Here is a 14484-nt window from a genome sequence, read left to right as displayed (position 1 = left end):
ATGCTCCAGTGACCCAATTCTGGGTGCACATACACAGGGAATAAAATCAGTATGTCAAAGAGATCTCTGTACCTCTTATTCATTATCTCTGACAACCAAAATACAGAACCAATCTAGGTGATTATCTATTGGTAATTACCAATAGATAAGTGAGTCACCTGCACAGAGTAGGGATTGGTACCAACCCCTTTAGTCCCAGCACTCAGGAGGCAGAGGCAGAGGCAGAGGCAGAGGCAGAGGCAGAGGCAGAGGCAGAGGCAGAGGCAGAGGCAGAGGCAGAGGCAGGCGTTGATCTCTGGGAACTTGAGGTCAGCCTGGCCTACATAGAGAGCTCCAGGCCAGGGAAGATTACCCAGTGAGACTGTCAAAAAAAAAAAAAAAGATAGGAAGGAAGAGAAAGAGGGAGAGAGGAAGAGACAGGAAGAAGAGAGAGAGAAAATAAAATGAGGCCCATATCTATGGGTGATTAGTTCTAAGATAGCCCCTACCACTAATAACTAAAACCAGATGCCCAAAGGACTCATATAAAAGGACACAGTATTTGTGTATAACTTGTAATAGGATGCACAGAACCCTACTTTATACTTTGCTACTATATGCTTTAAATTATCTCTGGATTACTTACAATACTAAATACAGTCTGTTGTAAATAGTTAACACATTGTTTAGTGAAAAAGTCTACATGTTCCAATTATTTTCAAACATTTTTAACTCTCAGTTTGTTGGAAAGGGATGTTATTGTTTTGTTTGTGCAATATTAAGATATTGAACAAAAGCCTCATAAATGCCAGACAAAAGTAGACAACCTGAGCTATAACCCAGTTCTCTATGCTAAACTCATGCATGTGGAGGCCAAATGTATGAGCATGCATACATGCATACATGCATACAACAGGACTTTAGTCAGACTTTAAAAGTTACAAATCATGGGTGCAGAAAGGTGCTTCAGCAATTAAAAGCACGTACTGCTCTTTCAGAGGATCAGAGTTTTATCTCCAACACCCACACTGAACAGCTCACAGCCTATAACTCTAGCTCCAGGGGATCCAATGCTGCCTTCTGGCTTCTATAGACACTCTTACACACAAACATAAATAAATAAAAATAAATTTTAAAAAAATTTAAAAAGGAAACCCCATTAGTAGTATATTGACAATTTTGAGTTAAAAGGCACTTTAAACACAGTAGGTACAACTACAAAAAAAAAAAAAATCTTAAAAGTAGGAGATGAAACTCCCAAGTGAAAAATGCCTTCATTGTACTAAAAAAGCAAGCCAACATACTTATCAGAGTTGGAAAGTTGAAAGCAAGAAAGAGAATTGTAAACAAAGTTGGTTAAAAAAATATCTTACCTACTAATCCACCCCATACAACTCAACCCTTTTTTCAAACCCTACAAACTGACCACTTAAGTGTTCCACTCTGTCATGGTATCTTCCTCTCCTTACAAGGAAAGTCAGTAAACAAGACTTGCATTGGATAAATGTATATGCATTTCTTCTACGCATCCAGTTCATGTTCATTTCATTCTCAGGCCTACTAAAAGTATAACTAAACTTCTGCCTCCTCTACAATGTTGTTGAGATGAACACGGAGAACAGAGTACAAAGTGAACCAAGCAGAGTACTAAGAAGCAAACACTGCATGGTGATCTCATTTGTATGTGGGGATTTTAAAAAGGAAAACTCACAGAAGCAGAAAGCAGACAGTGATTACCCAGGACTCAGAGCAAAGGAGAAATGGAGAGATGCTGACTGAAGAGTGCAAAGTCCCCACTGGAGCATGTTTTATGCAGGACAAATACAGTCTGGAGATTTAATGCACACTTCGTGAATATAGTTAGTATCACTGTCATGCACACCTGAGATCTGCTGAGAGAAATCATAAATGTTCTTACAATATAAACAGGTTGTTATCTGACATGACATGTCAAGTTTACTGTACTAGTCTTTTCATAAGTATATATGTGTGTGTGTGTGTGTGTGTGTGTGTGTACTTTAAATATACTTTTATTAGTCAATTATATCTCAATAAAACTTGAAGAAATTTTTCCTTTTTTTAACTTTTTAAAATAAATAGCTGAGTGCAGTGGTGCATCCCAATAGTACAAGCACCAAGCAAAGCACCGGGGAGGCAGGAGGCAAAGGTAAGAAGATCACAAGTTTATCTTCTGTGTAGCGAGACTACAGACCAAGACCCTAAATAACCAAGCGAGTTTTTTTCTATACTTTTTCTATAAGTCCATCTCCCTTTCCAGATCCCAAAATAGGTAGCTTGTTTTCTAGTCTTTCGTTTACAATGGAAGCAGACAATAACAGAAATTGTATAAACATATACTGAGTAAATCTGCACATGATTCTTGATAAGACCATTACTTATCATTTATCTGCCTGGCTCTAGTCCTCTGCAGTTACAGATGTCACAGGAATTAGTCTTACCTGACACCTGGTCTGCTAACTCTGTTACAAAATGGACATTTTTGCTGATTTCATTTCCATTATATCCTTGTGTCATTATAGTTAAGCACTAATAGCATCTTTTGAATTAAGAGGAACTGCTCTTGACTGTATATCATCTGGCCATTTTTAGTAGACATACTTAGCATTGAGAACATGACTATTCCTAGAATACTTACAGATTAAAAGTAACATGTGCCCACACCTGACAATCTACATGCAGGGTCAGACTGTGCTAATACCTGAGTAACGGAGGGCTATAACTCTGTACGAGGAGGCAGTCGGGGTTATTTACTCCTGAAGCTTCTGAGAATCAATTTACCAAGGACAAGGAAGGGACTTTTCCACCTCAAGAATTTCAATAGCCACCTTAAGCCCTAGAATTTTGTTAAGCTTTCTGAAGGAATAGGAAAAATCAAACCTTATGTTAAAAAAGAAAGCAAAATATTTTCTACGTGTTAGCTGATTTTGAGTATGTTTTCTCAAAATTACAATCTTTTGACACTTGATTTGTGAATGAATGAAATATTCAAAGAAGACATCAAAACTATGACCACTTGCTACTTACACGGCCAGACAAACTGAACCAGTCTGATCCTATCTGATTAAGGCTCCAGTTATCTGACACTTTCCCCTTGTGAACTCCCATGAGTAAAGAACACTGTTGTTCATTTTAGACTGAGTTCTCTTCAGTGAATCTCCATATTCTGTATTGCTTTTTACAGTATATTATTGCAAAGAGGTATGCAAAGATAAATAATTCATTTTCTTAAAAAGGCGGCTCCTTGTAATCAGGAGCTCTACACACAGACAGAAATAGCATAAGAGGCAAGAGAATGCATTCCAGGAAAATAAGAGACATGCTTTAAAGTAAAGCAATAATGCAACTGGCAACCTTTCTAATGCCATACTACCTTCTCTTTGTTTTTGACTTTAAGCACAGTTACCACTAAGATACATACTCACCATCCCATAACCCTTTTCTTTTCTTTTTTGATGTTCTTTATTATTATTATTATTATTATTATTATTAGATTATTTTCTTCATTTGCATTTCAAATGCTATCCTGAAAGTTCCCCTATACCCTCCCCCCAACCCTGCTCCCCAACCCACCCAACTCCTGCTTCCTGGCCCTGGCATTCCCCTGTACTGGGGCATATAATCTTCGCAAGACCAAAGGCCTCTCCTTCCGATGATGGCCAACTAGGCCATCTTCTGCTACAAATGCAGCTAGAGACACAAGCTCTGGAGGTACTGGTTAGTTCATATTGCATAACCCTTTTCAAATCAAGTCACCGTTATTTTCACTTAACAATGTTAAACTCTACAAAACTGGTATTCTAATCTTTTTTATCTTTACCTCAAAAACAAAAACAAGCAAAAAAAAAAAAAAAAAGTTAGAACAAATCTATTTAACACACCAACTAAAGTTTTGCCTGGAAAAAAAAATCTATGAACCTAAGAGGAAAAAAAAAACACCATAAAGAGAGAGCATGACTGTAATCCCAGCACTCAAAAGTCTGATGCTAAGGATCACAGCAAAATCAAGGCCAGCTGAGCAACACAGTAAGACACACAAAAGACAGTGGATTTGGTAGAGAAGCTATTAACCATATTTTCCATCTTTAGCAATAATCTAAATTTATTATCAATTGCATCAAATACATATAAAGTAATTATAAAGTGAAGTCATTTGTAAACATTGGTATGCATTTAGTTTGATGGTTTATATTTCACTTGACAGAAGGTTTTTGTTTGTTTGTTTCTGGACTTGTTTTTGTTGATTTAAGACAATGTTCCCATCCCTAGCTACTCTTAAACTTCTAACCATCCTTCCTTTACCTCCACATCCCCTTTATGCAATGCATGTGATAAAGATCAAACCTGATACTTCATTCGGATGAGGCAAGCACTCTACCAACTAAGCCACATTCCCATAGCCCATTGGTTTATGCTGTCTATACTCTAGACAAATTCATTCTAGTTCTAAGTATTAATAAGAGTTGACATCTTATTAAGTGATATTTCCCCCTTACAATATCATTTTCTGACCAAAAAAAAAAAAAATCACCAAGAATTATTGTCTTAAGTAGTAATGCATGACTATTAGGTTTTGACAATAAAGTCTTCTTGGAGAAAAAAAAGTGTAATGTTCCATGTCTCTAACTCTAGAACATGGAAGGATGAGTTCAAGGCCAGCCTGAGCTATACCTATTAGCTTCCAGCCAACCAGGGCTACAGAGTAAGACCCTGCCTCACAAAAGAAAACTGAAAAGCAACTTAAATGAAATTAGCCTATTATCACTATGCATTCTGTAGTATACATGAATAACTCTTAAACTGACATGCATGGCCTAATTCCATAGCAGGGCCCTATTGGCCCATATTTTATTTTTTAAAATGTACAGTATTATATGAATTCTATAGTATGTTGGGGATTTTAAGGCTCTTTAAAAATCAGTTGTAAAAAATATGTGTTTACCTTTAAACACTTTTGACTGTCACTATAATAAGCTACAAGTTAAAAACAATTCAAACAGTAATCCATTCTACTTTGTGGTAGAGAAATGTAAGTCAAAGAGTAAGAGGACCACAGGGAATCTGTACTGATCCTTACTCCCATCCTACTCATCTGAAAAGCACAAGATAAGCAGTAACACCGAGAACAGGGCTTTTGTTTCAAATGTTTACAATCTTACTTTTGTTTCCTTTTAAGGAAAAAAACATACTGACTTTTTAAAAATCTTGTGTTTGCAAAACAAAATAGTTCCAGGTTTATAAGTATGCTATAAAATGGGCACATCTATCATTTAATTAAACCAATATACTTTTACTAAATGCAATTTATAAAGTAAACCAATAACAACCACTGAATGGAAAGGAATCTATTTTTTTAATTAGCACTGGTAAGGTTCTATTTACTTAAGAATGTGAATAGCAAAAGGCTCATCACTACCCTCAAAAAAATAAATATTTTAATAATTTTTAAATACACATCATTATCAATTTTTGTAGATTTAAAGAGCATGTGAGTGATCAGACACAAATCAAACCCATATACTTTAGAAATTAAACAAAATGTCACACATCATAAAAATAACTATTCTATATTCAAACAAATTCAACATATAATAGGCTGCAAAATGACCTTGAGACTGCTGTCCAACTATCCAACATTTCTTTACTAAAATTATCTGGTTTTAACAGAGAGAATTCACTACACAGTGAATATATCTATCTCTCCAGGACTCTGCTTGAAGCTTTTTATCTTTTGGCTTTTTGTTTTACCTTTTTGGGAGTGCAGATTTTATAAAGCAAGAATACTCAATACGAGCAGAGGGTCAGGAGCACAGTCCACTATCAACGCACTGCCTGAGAGGAGTGAGATGCTACAGCACATTCAAGTTGTAGTACACATTTTCAGAATTGTAGATAAGAAACTCAAAACACTTAAACACCTGCTTTCATTATTCATGATCGATTTCTAAAACTAATTTCTAATATCCAATATACACACCCCACAAATAACTATGAACAGTTACTATGTCCACATCAATACCTCTAGTGTTTTAATTAAAAAAATGTATACTTCTCCTGGTCATAAAAATCTGGTTAGATGTTTAAAAAGTTCAAACAGCTATTAAGCTACACTTTGCTTTGGCACTAGCTCCCCCTCCAGACCAACCTAAAATAACTGCATTTAAAAAAAAAAAAAAAAAAAAAAAAAAAAAAAACCACACACACACACACATTTTGTGACACACTAGAAAATTTCAAAATTCATCACTTTTGAGGTCACTGTTACTCCTTTGGAAAAAAATTATTTAGATTTTATTTTTTTAAAGACCACATTATAGAATCAGAATGATTGTCTTGGTCTCCGTTCTATATATATCAAATACAGCTGACTTACAGAGAAAACAACCTCAAATGACTTTTAGATTTTAAAAAAATCCTTAAAATACAATCTGTAGTGTGTCATATTTAAGTTATTTTGAATCACTCTCCTAGTAGATCACAAGACACCCTTCATATTAACTCACTATCTGATCAAAGACATTTCTGCACGTTCCTGCAATCTATGCAAGTTTCATTCCAGCTGTTCAGCTCTTCAACTCAAACAGAATTCTCGATTTATAACAGCAAACTGAAAACCCAAACCTCCAAGCCACCCTCATATGCTTACAGCCTAGTCGTCTCTTGTTCCCTACATTTTCACTCGGCCTGCAATTTCAAATGCTATATATATGTGTGTTAAAATACTGTCGTATTTATAATTAAGACTTCTTATCAGAAGGACAGCAATGTACAGGAGCGTACTATTGTCAGAGACTCCTATGTTGCCTTAAAGAAAAGAAGCATCTTACTTCTTTGCTTCAGTATATAATTTCTCCCCTAAAATACTTTATATATGATATACCCTTTAAAAGAAGTATGCATATTACACAGAACTTTAACCAAGAAAATAAATAAGCACTTAACCCCAGGAAGAACAAGACAACTAAAATAAAACCTTCTTAAGAGTTTCTACGGAGCAAAGGCAAAGTTAAGTCAGTGACTTGTGATAAATTTAACTCTTAAATTGATAAAAACTTCCATTGCATTTGTTCCCTGAAACCTTTAAGTTCGGAGTGATCTACGGGAGGTACGGGAGGATATGGTTTTCCTGGGCTCACCTTCTTGCGTTTTCTTAAAAGTAACGTGCAGAATTAGACACAAGGAAAAACACTACTTTCTTTGCTTTTCTCCAAGGCCTCCACGTTTAAGGCAAAGCGCTAAAAGCTCACCAGGGTGCGAAACCCTAACCATGACAGTGCCATTTAACTTAAGAATTACGTCTCTGAGGATTGCAAAGCCCACATCCAGAGAACAGGTGCTGCTACCGACAAACCACCCCAACTCCAGCAGGACAGACCTCCGCTGAGCTGATATGACTCATTTAACCTTCCCAAATAAGTTGAGACACTCCACAGCCTCCAGCTTGTCATTCGCAGATCAAAGGGAGGGGATACCGAGGCACCCAGGCCATTAACTACCCTGCCTCAGCCACTAGCCAGAACGCATCTTTGTGCAGGTTCACTCTGATTTCCAGCCCCAGAAGCCCACACAGCAAAGCAAAGCAAAGGAACCCACCTTCCCACGGTCTGACCGTGGGGACCCGGCTGCGGGGGCAAGGAGCGGCAGATGCAGAGATTCGCTGAGGGACACCTCCCACCCCGCCCCCATCCCATAGGTCCTGGGATGCCCGACGCCGCGGCGCCCCTCACCCAAGGGGCCAAGGCTACGCCGGGGTGTCCCGGAGGCTCCCTCCCCACTTTTCCCGGGGCCGCTGGCTGAGCAACGGCTGCAGCAGTTGCAGCAACAGGCCCGGTATCGGCGGGAGGACGAAGGAGCGCCCCGAGCCCAGGCTCCACAGAGCCCGCGCCCGCCCCGTCCTGGAGTCCGCGGCGCGCGGGGCCCGGCTCCCTAACGCCCCCTTACCCGAGGCGGGAGCGAGGCGGTCGGCGCCGTCCCCCGTCGCCGCCGCCGCTGCCTCCAGCTGCAGCTGGCCGCGGCGGGAGAGTGGGAGGGGTGCTGGGGTGGAGGATGCTACTCCCGACTGAAGGGAGAGGAAGAAACGGAAACAGGAACCGCGGCCGCCGCTTAACGGAGCCTTCGGCGCCACTGACTGAGGGAAAGCGCAAGGCGGCGCGAGCCAGGCAGCGGCTGACAGCGCGAGACCGAGCGCGAGCCGGGTCCAGGACGCGCGACCCCGAGCAGCGCCGGCCCCATTCCGTGAGGAAAGGGAGGGACGGGTTGGCTGGGAGCCGGGGAGGGGGCGGCGGGGGCCTGGAGCCCAGAGAACCCGGCCACTCGGGTCGGCCCGAGACCACGCGCGCACGCGCCGGAGTGGCTCCGACCGGGAGCGCAGGCGGGGAAGCCGCCGGCCGGCGCGAGCGAGGGAGCGAGCGAGCGAGCGTGCGCGCGCGGAGAGGGGCGCGCGCCCCTCGGCGTCCCAGCCTGCTGGGGGAGGGCGCGCATGCGCCGGCCGCGGCCTCCTCCAGCGACCCTGGCATGTGCACAGGCTCCGCCCCGTCCCCTTCCTCTCTGTGCGGGTGGACAGCGGAGCTGCAGCATCCACCGGGCCACGGCGGGACCCGAGTTCCAGCCGGACAGCGGCCGCGCGCGGGCTCCGGCTTTGGTCTCTACAGGCGAAGGCCGCCTGAGGGTCGGAGGCTGAGGGGAGCAGCGCTCCCCACGCCCTGGCCGGCCTGGCCCACCACCCAGAGGCGCACCCCGCTGGGGCTCAATAGGGCTCTGTACTAGTTTCGGGGTACTCTCTGCTGCTCATCCGCTGAGGCACCAGCACACAGTGCCACCTCGGCTCCGGGCGGTCCGGCTACCCTGCGGGCTCTGTCTTCATCTGAAGAGAAAGAACCCCGCAGAGCCCGAGTTCGAAGCCCGGCCGTTCGCAGCCGCTGCTGCCTCAGCCCTTCGGAGGCGGAAGTTTATTGAGTACAGGAGAGGAGAGGCTTTTCCCTAGGATGCTTCCTACCCGCTCGCACTCGGGGATCCTGACGCCCGCGATGCTGAGCCGAGTGCCGAAGGGCTACCTCCGACAGACCGTCCGGGAGGGCGAGCTGGGCGGGAGGACCCAGCCGCGCAGCCAGGGCACACAAAGTAGTCGCGGGCCGAAGGGGTGCTGCCGGGGCCAATCAGAGCGGGAAAACCAGTGAGTGGAGTGCGAACTGGCCAATCAGAGGGCCGGAAGATGAGCTTCCCGTGCCGAACTCTTCCCTGTAGCCTGGGGACCAGATCCCAAGCCTGAGGACTCAGCCGGGTGACTGAGTAGAAAAGCTGCCCTCAAGACAATTATTCCTCCCAGCACAGATAAATACTAGTAAATACTTTGGAAACGTATCTCTGAGTAAACAGGGCCACCCTTTTATATGCTAGTAATCAAAAAAACACAGAAAAGACATTAAAGAGGTCGTAGCCTGCCAAGAATGCAACCTACCTAATAACTCTCATAAATTCCCAATGTTTATTCTATATCAGGAACTGTGTTTCTAAAATGCAAAGGACAGTGCTTTTTAAAAAGGAAAAAAAAAAAAATGCCTGTGCCTTCAGGAGCTCCGCACCCTGAGAAGCTTTTCCGGACCTGTGACTGGGTTAATGTCTCTTCGAAATAAAGCTCTCTGAGAAAACACCGTGGCTTATTGAAGGTCACACAAAACTCTGGTGAAGTCAGAATTATGATCTAGCCAAAAAGCTTGGGTGTCATCATTCAACAAATCTGTAGTCATTTATTAAATGCGTAGATAACTTCCGTGAGACTCTCAGTTCTCTGTTGCAAATAAGCAAAATTTAGGCTTATACTGTACTTAGATGGATTAAGGGCTAAAATTTCAACAGTCAAAACCCTGAATTATTTTTCCTTTTGTGTGAGTATGTGCATGCTAAGGGTGTGTTTTCTCCTGGGCTACACCCACAGCCTGGAACATTTTTAGGAGTCAGAGGTAAAATGTTTACTTTGAGGCTTCAGCACAGCATTTAAAAAGCACTTTAACAAGGATGTATGGCTTGAATGTATTCAAGGGAAAAAGAGGAACCATTTCTAGTTAATTAACACACGCTACCATTTGCAGTACTTGAAGATCTCTACATTCAAAGTTTTATGTGTGCCTCGAACTCTCTGCTCCTTTAATCTGGCTTTAATTATCTCCTAGGAAATATTAAAACTATAGGAATCAAAGCATCCCACCTACTTTCTATTTAAGAAAAAGCCACTAGAAATATTTGTGAAGAACTTAGTACATCTTTATAGAACAGCATAGTATATAAGAAAGCGCCAAACTGATGACTCTGAAATACAGTGAGAAAGTAGTTCTTCAGCAGTTCAGGTCTCTGCTCAGTGTCACAGTACGCTGCTCTCAAAGATCCTTCAGGCCATGCTCAGGATATAGTTACCATCCCAGAATTAGAAGTATCAGCTAAGCAACTGATATGTGGGAACAAATCTTTTCACATTCAGTTCTAGACCAGTAATGAATTTCTGGAAAATTCAAACAAGAAGTAATACTAACTGAGCTCTTTGAAAACTACAGTCTTAAATCGATCGATTGCTGCGACGCATACCTGATTCTAGCACTGAGGAGGGAAAGCTGAGGCCAAAGGATTGTTTTAAGTTATAGTCTAGCCTGGACTATCTAGTGAGCTAGAAAGACCCTGTCTCAAATAATAGTAGTGACTAATTGATTCCAAAAAAAATTGGGAAGGAAGGCTCAGTTTTGGGAGTGTTTGTCTAGCATACTACAAATCCTAGATTCAACCTCCAACACTATAAAGGAAAATATATATATATATTACTACATGTCTTCTATTCTCTCCAAAGGGACTCTGTAACTCAAATCTTCCACAAGCCAGTTAAGTGTTAACCGGTTGTACACATCACTCACAGAGAGCACACCTTGTGAGGGCGTTTTCTCTATAGTCTGCAGCCTCCCACTCTGTGGCTGAAACTCCTCACACTCTCTCTTCTCGCTCCAGCTGCTCACTTGGGTCTCTAGTCCCTGGCTTCTGATTTGCATTAACACAAGATGGGATGTCACCTCATCCCCCACTGTTCCCTTCTGAAATGAAGTCATGAGCCTATCTTTACTTAGCCTCAAAATCACAGACAGGTTCAGCACAAGAAAAAAAAATTTTTTTAAGTTTAAATTTAAAGAAAAAAAAAAAAAAACTTCACAACATTCTCATCACCTGTTACACTAAGAACGAGAGGGCCCTAGCAGCTCATTAGTTTCTTCTGTGGTTCAGCCGGGGTTAATTCTTAGTCATCAGTTAGAAGTGTGGATGTGAGAAGTGAAGGGGTCAACTCCTAGATAATGGGAAATATCCAAATGAAAGTGAGGTACATGAGTGGTTACTTTATTGAGAGATTAGCTAGATCAAAGTTAATGAACTTGAATGCTATCATATTTCCTAAGTGGTGAACATTCATGTAGAAACTAGTTTGAAATTTACTACCATTTTACTATGCCTATAATAAAAATAATACTGGAGGTGTAACATTGCTGAGAACAAGGCCCCATGTTAAACTCTTTTCTTCCACCATTTAATTCTCCAATCAAACCTTTGAGGTATCTCCTATGACTAGAGTGGGGGAATCAGGAGACTCAGCAACATCTGCTTAAGAAGTAACTTAAAACTATTGCATCTCTACCAATGTATACCAACTAATGTAGTTCTAGAAACATTCTTGATAACTTTTACTTTTCTTTGTTTTATAGTAGTTATATGCCTTTTCACCTCTACGATATTCTATTTTTCAGGAAATCAGAAAAAGGATAATACAGTTGCTACTGTGGACAAGAAGATAGGACCTTGAATAACGATTTTTATGCATTGACTACCTCCTGCTTTCTCATCTGTAAAATAAAGAAATTATTCTAGATAAGTTATTAATTGCTAGTTCTAAAACTATGAATTTGATAACACAAACAGGGACTACAAAAAAAGAAATATGAAAAATGGTCTGTATCTTCAAATTTAGTAAGTGGTTTAAGTCACTTTTGAGCCAAGTCCTCATTAAAAAGCTAGCACTAACCATTCCCATCAGGAGAGTAAATGAAGTGACTGATTTGAAGGCTGATGAAACTAGGCCGACTTTCTCCTCTTATGACTTGCCTCCACAGCTAAATGCCTGTCTTCATCAAGTGTAAGCCATATATACTTCATATTATAGATTGATGTACTATCCACTACAGTTTCCCCATAATAAGAGTTTCATGGGTTTGTTCTTGCTTTAACTTGCTATCTTTTTAGATAACCACTTCAGAACAACTCAACCTGATTCTACTATTCCCAGAACAGGAGAGAATTGCAAAGTTTATCCTTTCCTTTCAAACATTAAAAAGGTCACACCAGCCCTCAATATCCTGTTTGTAGTTAAGCCAAACTATGAGACAGGGATAGCCATTCTACCATTGGTCAATAGAAGTGATGCCACTCCTAGGCACAGCTATTTGTCAGTATAAGTCCTTACAGTAGTTACTATCACTTAGCCTCAAAATCTGTATTAGTGGGTTTTTTAATTATTATTACATTTGTGTGTGTGTGTGTGTGTGTGTGTGTGTGTGTGTGTGTGTATACCAGGTCAGCACATGTTACAGCAGCATTCCTGTCGATGGAAGATCAGCTCTTTTTTCTTTCCATTTATCAGTGAGGTAGGTCCCTCAGATCATCAGCCTGGGTGACAAGTGCCTTTACCTGCTGAGCCATCTCACTGGCCAGCTGTTTTTTTGTTTTTGTTGTTATTGTTTTGGGTTTTGCTTTGGTTTGGTTTCCCTCCAGGTACCTCCAGTAAACCCTACAATGAGACAAAGTTTTGCTAAATTATCCTTGTTAACCTTGCCAAGTAGCTGGAAGGCACACACCACGATAGGCAGTGAGACTAGTATTGCTAAAGATGGTGAAGCATTTGAGTTCAGGTTCCCAAGCCAGGACCCCATGAAGCAACCCATCCAACTCCTTCACGTAATTTGAGCAAGTGATCTATCTTTGATGTTGAAGCCACTGAGATTTGACTGTATTTTTTACTACACTGTGACCTAGAATCTAAGTTATGCTGTGTTGATTTTTGAGAGAATCATAATAGTCCCAAAGTATTATAATTAATCACCTTAATATCATTATACTCTTGGAGTAAACCAGCCCCCATCAGACCAAAAGGAAGACTTTCAGTCAATACCTAGGGGAGAGGATTCTCTTTCCCCTAGGTTTGAAGAAAGTCAGCCTATAAAGCAAAGTGCTGCAGACAGCAGTGACAGCAGACGAACTGGCCATGAAATGAACACACTAAAGGTAACAGCGAGACAGGAAAACTCTGGAAGATACAATTGAGCTGATGATCATACCACTTGGGAAGGCTACTCTTTCTGAACTCTTTTTTTTTTTTAAGATTTATTTATTTATTATATGTAAATACACTGTAGCTGTGTTCAGACACACCAGAAGAGGGCGTCAGATCTCATTACGGATGGTTGTGAGCCACCATGTGGTTAATGGGATTTGAACTCAGGACCTTTGGAAGAGCAGTCAATGCTCTTACCTGCTGAGCCATCTTGCCAGCCCACTTTCTGAACTCTTAATTCTGCACAATAATAATGCCATTTGCTTGTCCCTCTATGCCTCTATAGGGAGAAACTTCCTTTTGTATGTGTTTAATTTCATCACAGTTTCAACACAGGATTACTAGCTTAAAAGCACTCAAAAATGTAGTAAGCACTGAAAAATTTTAAAACATTAGCTTTCATTACTGCCTTCTGAAATATTATCCCTATTGATAAATGGGAGAAAGTAATTTAATTTAATCCAGTCTCTTTAGATGAAGAGATTAATATTTAAGATTATAAGATTTATCAAATTCATCCAGCTTCATTATGGCAGATATAAGGTTTAAAAAAATAATAATTTTCATTTAAAAATTGGACTGAGCCAGGCAGTGGTATCAGAAGCAGGCAAATCCCTGTGAGTTTGAGGCCAGCCTGGTCTCCAGAGTGAGTTCTAGGACAGCCAGGGCTACACAGAGAAACCCTGTCTCAAAGAGGAAGGGGGAGCCAAAAGTTGGACTGTCCTGGCTAATGATGTTCCTTCTAAGAGCCAAAGACCTCCTAACAAAATTCCCAATACCAGACATAAGAAGATCTCTTTTGAGTTGTTGGTCAGGGCTGTCAAAGAGATTCCCAAAACATATAGCCTTATTTCTGTCATCCTTGGTTGCCTGCAGGCAGAGATTCACTTCAGAAACAGCGACCAGAGGCTCCTGAGCTGGAACTGACCTGAATGTCCCCTCCCTGAGTACTAGCTTTCACAGTACCAGAAGGCATAAAAGGTCCCAAAGGAGGGAGGCAAGCAACAGTTCTACTCAGCTGTGATGCCTAGGACCCACATCAATAACCAGCATGGCTCAATAAGGGTGCAGTAGTGGCATGCGCACTTTGGTAGTAACCAACAACTCTCTAATCAAACTTACCACCCACTCAA

At 41.3% G+C, this 14484-nt stretch overlaps 1 protein-coding gene and 1 long non-coding RNA gene across 8 annotated transcripts in view; one reads left to right on the top strand and one right to left on the bottom strand.

Moving 5' to 3' along the window:
• Positions 1-9762, bottom strand: part of Fut8 (fucosyltransferase 8) — a 238569-nt gene extending 228807 nt beyond the window's left edge. For 2 of the 7 annotated variants that reach the window (XM_030246822.1, XM_011244145.3), the window contains exon 1: positions 8993-9762. The gene's annotated coding sequence lies outside the window, so the exon portion shown is untranslated. Of the gene's footprint in view, positions 1-7938; positions 8491-8992 lie in introns of those variants that run through there. The other 5 variants (NM_001252614.1, NM_016893.5, NR_045554.1 and 2 more) reach the window with 4 other exon arrangements.
• 9530018F02Rik lies at positions 7966-11891 on the top strand. Its single transcript, XR_003950200.1, has one exon. It is a non-coding gene; the product is annotated as an RIKEN cDNA 9530018F02 gene (long non-coding RNA).
• The last annotated feature ends 2593 nt before the right edge of the window (positions 11892-14484 follow it).

Source organism: Mus musculus, chromosome 12 (genome assembly GCF_000001635.26).
Source record: "Mus musculus strain C57BL/6J chromosome 12, GRCm38.p6 C57BL/6J".
NCBI lineage: Eukaryota > Metazoa > Chordata > Mammalia > Rodentia > Muridae > Mus > Mus musculus.
This window is presented reverse-complemented; position numbering and strand designations above follow the sequence as displayed.